This window comes from Coregonus clupeaformis, chromosome 18 (genome assembly GCF_020615455.1).
Source record: "Coregonus clupeaformis isolate EN_2021a chromosome 18, ASM2061545v1, whole genome shotgun sequence".
NCBI lineage: Eukaryota > Metazoa > Chordata > Actinopteri > Salmoniformes > Salmonidae > Coregonus > Coregonus clupeaformis.
Window position 1 is genome coordinate 52,731,716 of NC_059209.1, and position 6,565 is coordinate 52,738,280.

Below are 6,565 nucleotides of genomic sequence, written 5' to 3' on the forward strand. Positions count from 1 at the left end.
TAAGATGCATGTCCTGCACAAGCATCACATGTTCTCTCCAAGGTTCATGGTTTAAAATAAGTGCGTAATTCCAGTCCATATAATACAGTATAATACAATACAGTAATACAGTCCACACTCAAAAATGTTAGCTTATTGGAGCTTATTTCATTTACTTACCCAAGAGAGCATATCTACATCTATGTTTATTTATTTTTTCTGTCATGCTTGTGCAGTATTGTGTGCAGTATTCTATCACAGACTACGTATTGGATATCGTCATAATAATTTTGGCTTTTTTAGGCTTGGGCTCATAACCTGTCTTTAATGTAGGGATCATAAAATGTATTGAATGTATGGCTCATCAGACTTGAATTTTCATGCCGATCAAAGCTCTAATTAAATCCAGACATAAGCTTTATAATGACACTTCCGGTTTGGGCGGGAAATACCGGGTTACCCGGGAGAAAAGTGATTATTCTCGGAATGGAACATTTGTAAAATACAGGGGAAATATTCAACCCTAATCTGTAGTTTATCCTTTAGATGTTTGGGGCTGCTGGTGAACCATAATGAGCAGGTATAATTGTCACGTCTACTCCCGCTCTGGCGCTTGACGTCTACGGTTTACTAACACAGGGCCTGGCAACCCATCATCACACACACCTGGCAACCCTCATTACGCACACCTGCGCCCAATTATTATTATGTTTTTTATTTATTTTTATTTTTTAGGGGGTAGATCAGCTTTAATATTGCAGATAGATTGTAACTTCCATCAATGTAATTGTCTGCATCACTTCCAATCCCCCATATGTTTTTTTTTACACATATACACATAAATACATACATACATACATACACACACATACATACATACATACATACACATACATATCCTTTTTAAAAATATATTTCCCTTTATTACTTTCCAACCCCACCACCCCTTCCCTAATAGGAGTAAACTAGTGAACAACAATGCTTAGGCCTCTACTTACAGCTTATACATACTATATACATTTTATGGACACAGTCAATTTTACAATAATTCTATTTTGTTTGTTTTTACTCCTGAACTTCCTCTACCCTCAACCTCTCCGATCATTTTCATGATGTCCATTTGGTTTGCTTCTATATGCCATATCTTTCTAACTGTGCTCTTTCACAAAAGTTCTCAAACTATAACCTATTTACTTATTATGGACACAGTATGCTTACATTATTAGTTATCTTGTTGTTATTAGTTGTTGTTAGTTGTTATTAGTCCCATCCTTCAACTCCATTCAACACCACCCATCTATCTCTTAACACCATCCATATTGGATTTCTATTTGCCATATATTTTTCAACTGTACTGTGATGTTTTACAAAAGTTCTGAACCTTTCTATTCTCATTGTTTCTACAGATTGTAAATTGAAAATAATTTTTTTTCTAAAAGTATTATTATATTATTGATCGATTGACTATGACTTTTCAGATCACCCAGTAATGCTATCTGCAGGGTTAGCTCCAGGTTGTCACGATCGTCTAAGGAGGAGGACCAAGGCGCAGCGTTGAAGGTGAACATATTTATTATTATACTGATCACACGATCAAAACAACAGACGATAACGTGATGTCTACGGTTTAACACAAAACCAAATAAGAACAAGAAACCACACCCACAAAGGGAAAGACAGACAGTTTAAATATGGCTCCCAATCAGAGACAACCAGCTGACACTCGTTGCCTCTGATTGGGAGTCACTCAGGCCAACATAGAAATACAAACTAGACCCACAACCTACAACACAAAACATAGAAACTAACACCCTGGCTCAACGTACGCAAGTCCCCCGAGCCAGGGGGTGACACTGAGTAAATATTGCAATCCTTTAGCCATTCCTGGACCTGTGTCCAAAAACAAGCTACAAATGGACAGTACCAAAACAAATGATCTAATGATTCTGTCTCTTCGCAGCAAAATCTGCAGAGCTGGGAAGATTGTATCCCCCATATAAATAACATTCTATTGGTAGCAAGAAATTTGTATAATAATTTTGCGTATCAGTTCATAAACACTATGCCATGGGATCGGTACGTCAAAAATCTCTTCCCAACTATTTTGCAATCTATATGGGAACGGCTGTCAATCCTTTGGTCCTTAAATGAAACTGGTATACTTTTTTATTTATCACAGTTTTCTTTAACCAATTATGTTCTTTAATGCAAGGCCGACAGACAAGTTCCTTACTTTTCCCCCTTCCACTTTGTGGTAATGCTGCAATTATTTGGTTGTAATTTTGGGTAGAGCAAACATTTCCATATGTTTTTGTTAGCTGCATGTGCGACATAACTCCACCAGTCCTACTGATGATATCATTTACAAAATTATACCTTTTTTAAACATTTTGTCAAAAACAAATGTTTTTTTATCAATTAGTATATTTGAGTTTAACCACAATTTACATTTACATTTACATTTTTGTCATTTAGCAGACGCTCTTACCCAGAGCACTTACAGTTAGTGAGTGCATACATTATTTTTTTATTTTTCATACTGGCCCCCCGTGGGAATATTTGTTGCATTATTTGTTCTGTCGTTTCTGGAGGATTAAATTGAAATTGCAACCAACTTTCTATGGCTTGTTTTAGAAATAGTGATATTTGGGAGATGATTTCCTTTTCAAATAACTGAAAGTGAGAGGTTGTAATCTGAATAAAGGGGAAAAGGCCATTCTTGAACATTGGGTGAGACAATCTTACTAATTTGCTAGAGAACCAGTTCAGATTTAAGTATAACTTTTGTATGACTGAAGCTTTTAGTGATAGGTAAAATACTTTAATATTTAATAATTTCTGTCCTCCGAATTCATATTCATTATATAAATAGGCCCGTTTAATTTTGTCTGGCTTGCCATTCCAAATCAAATTGAATATTTTTTTCTGATATAATTTAAAAAACTGTTCGGTAGGCGTAGGCAAGACCATAAGCAAATAGGTAAACTGGGATAATACTAAAGAGTTAATCAGGGTGATTTTTCCATAAATTGACAGGTATTTACCTTTCCATGGTAGCAAGATCTTATCTATTTTTGCTAACTTTCTATTAAAATGTATTGGAGTGAGATCATTTATTTCATTTGGGATATGTATTCCGAGTAAATCCATATCACCATCAGACCATTTTATTGGTAAACTACATGTTAATGTAAAAATTGTATTTTTTAGTGATCCAATACGTAATATAGTATATTTATCATAATTTGGTTGTAATCCAGAGAGGTTAGAAAATGTATCTAGCTCCTCCATGAGGCTGTGGAGGGAATCAAGTTGTGGATTTAAAAGAAAACATGAATCATCAGCGTACAATGACACCTTTGTTTTTAAGCCCTGGATTTCTAATCCCTTGATATTATTGTTGGATCTGATTTTAATAGCTAACATCTCGATGGCCATAATAAATAGATATGCCGATAGTGGACAACCTTGTTTCACTCCTCTTGACAGTTTTACATTTTCTGAGATATAGCCATTATTTACTATTTTACACCTAGGGTTACTATACATGATTTTGACCCATTTTATAAGAGATTCTCCAAAATTGAAATGCTCCAGGCATTTATATATAAACCCCAGTCGTACTTTATCAAATGCCTTTTCGAAGTCTGCTATGAATAGCAGGCCTGGTTTCCCAGATTTTTCATAGTGTTCTATTGTTTCCAGTACTTGCCTTATATTATCTCCAATGTATCTTCCATGTAAAAAAAACCTGTCTGATTAGAATGAATAATGTCCGACAATACCTTTTTAATTCTATGCGCTATACATTTTGCTAGAGTTTTTGCATCACAACACTGAAGTGTAAGGGGCCTCCAATTTTTTTAATGGACTGGATCTTTATTTTTTCCACTTGTATCCTGTTTCAATAATAATGAAATCAGACCTTCTTCTTGAGTGTCTGATAATCTACCATTTACATAGGAGTGGTTAAAACATGCTAATAACGGTCCTCTGAGTATATCAAAAAAGGTTTGGTATACCTCGACTGGTATGCCATCCAACCCTGGAGTTTTCCCGGACTTATTGTCTTTAATTGCATCCAGAAGTTCCTCCTCTGTAATTTCACCTTCACAAGAGTCTTTCTGTATGGCTGTTAATTTTATATTATCAATAGAAAACAAATCTCTACAATTAGCTTCAGTTAGAGGAGATGGAGGCGACTGAAACGAAAACATTTGCTTAAAGTACTTTGTTTCCTCCTTCAAAATATCATTTGGTGAATCATGGGTGACTCCGTCATTTGTAACCAGTTCCAGTACATTCTTTTTGGTAGCATTCCTATGTTGAAGATAAAAAAATAATTTGGTGCATTTTCCCCCATATTCCATCCAGTTTGCTTTATTTTTATAATATATTACACTTGATCTTTCTTGAATAAGTTTCTCCATTTCTTTTTCCTCTAATTTATTCTGAGCGTCTATGTTACAGTTTCTATTGCTACCTATCTGTTCTGTTAGACCTTCTATTTCCTTTGTTAGTATGGACTCTTTTGAGCTAAATTGCTTTTGTTTTCGAGATGAGTTCTGAATTGCATGGCCTCTAAAGGCACATTTAAAGGTGTCCCATACAATAAGGGGATTTGCTGTACCTACGTTATGTCGGAAAAAAATCAGTTATAAATTCCTTTGTCCTTGTTAAAAACAAGTTATCATCCAATAGGCTTTGATTACATTTCCAATATCCTCGCCCACGTGGAAATTCAGTAAGAGTAATGTATATGCCAATTATATGATGGTCCGACCGCATTCTGTCCCCTATCAACACTTTTTAAACTTTTGGTGCCAACGAGAATGACATAACAAAGAAGTCAAGACGACTAGCTTGATTGAGTCTCCGCCATGTATATCTCACTGGATTAGGATATTTAAGCCTCCATATACAGTGAGGAAAAAAAGTATTTAGTCAGCCACCAATTGTGCAAGTTCTCCCACTTAAAAAGATGAGAGAGGCCTGTAATTTTCATCATAGGTACATGTCAACTATGAAAGACAAAATGAGAAGAAAAAAATCCAGAAAATCACATTGTAGCATTTTTTATGAATTTATTTGCAAATTATGGTGGAAAATAAGTATTTAACAAATAATAATAACAAAAGTTTCTCAATACTTTGTTATATACCCTTTGTTGGCAATGACACAGGTCAAACGTTTTCTGTAAGTCTTCACAAGGTTTTCACACACTGTTGCTGGTATTTTGGCCCATTCCTCCATGCAGATCTCCTCTAGAGCAGTGATGTTTTGGGGCTGTCGCTGGGCAACACAGACTTTCAACTCCCTCCAAAGATTTTCTATGGGGTTGAGATCTGGAGACTGGCTAGGCCACTCCAGGACCTTGAAATGCTTCTTACGAAGCCACTCCTTCGTTGCCCGGGCGGTGTGTTTGGGATCATTGTCATGCTGAAAGACCCAGCAATGTTTCATCTTCAATGCCCTTGCTGATGGAAGGAGGTTTTCACTCAAAATCTCACGATACATGGCCCCATTCATTCTTTCCTTTACACGGATCAGTCGTCCTGTTCCCTTTGCAGAAAAACAGCCCCAAAGCATGATGTTTCCACCCCCATGCTTCACAGTAGGTATGGTGTTCTTTGGATGCACCTCAGCATTCTTTGTCCTCCAAACACGACGAGTTGAGTTTTTACCAAAAAGTTCTATTTTGGTTTCATCTGACCATATGACATTCTCCCAATCCTCTTCTGAATCATCCACATGCACTCTAGCTAACTTCAGACGGGCCTGGACATGTACTGGCTTAAGCAGGGGGACACGTCTGGCACTGCAGGATTTGAGTCCCTGGCGGCGTAGTGTGTTACTGATGGTAGGCTTTGTTATTTTGGTCCCAGCTCTCTGCAGGTCATTCACTATGTCCCTCCGTGTGGTTCTGGGATTTTTGCTCACCGTTCTTGTGATCATTTTGACCCCACGGGGTGAGATCTTGCGTGGAGCCCCAGATCGAGGGAGATTATCAGTGGTCTTGTATGTCTTCCATTTCCTAATAATTGCTCCCACAGTTGTTTTCTTCAAACCAAGCTGCTTATCTATTGCAGATTCAGTCTTCCCAGCCTGGTGCAGGTCTACAATTTTGTTGCTGGTGTCCTTTGACAGCTCTTTGGTCTTGGCCATAGTGGAGTTTGGAGTGTGACTGTTTGAGGTTGTGGACAGGTGTCTTTTATACTGATAACAAGTTCAAACAGGTGCCATTAATACAGGTAACGAGTGAAGGACAGAGGAGCCTCTTAAAGAAGAAGTTACAGGTCTGTGAGAGCCAGAAATCTTGCTTGTTTGTAGGTGACCAAATACTTATTTTCCACCATAATTTGCAAATAAATTCATTAAAAATCCTACAATGTGATTTTCCTGAATTTTTTATCTCATTTTGTCTGTCATAGTTGACGTGTACCTATGATGAAAATTACAGGCCTCTCTCATCTTTTTAAGTGGGAGAACTTGCACAATTGGTGGCTGACTAAATACTTTTTTCCCCCACTGTATCTACTAGTTCTAATGTATCAATGACATTCACGATTTCCTTAAGAGCATGAGG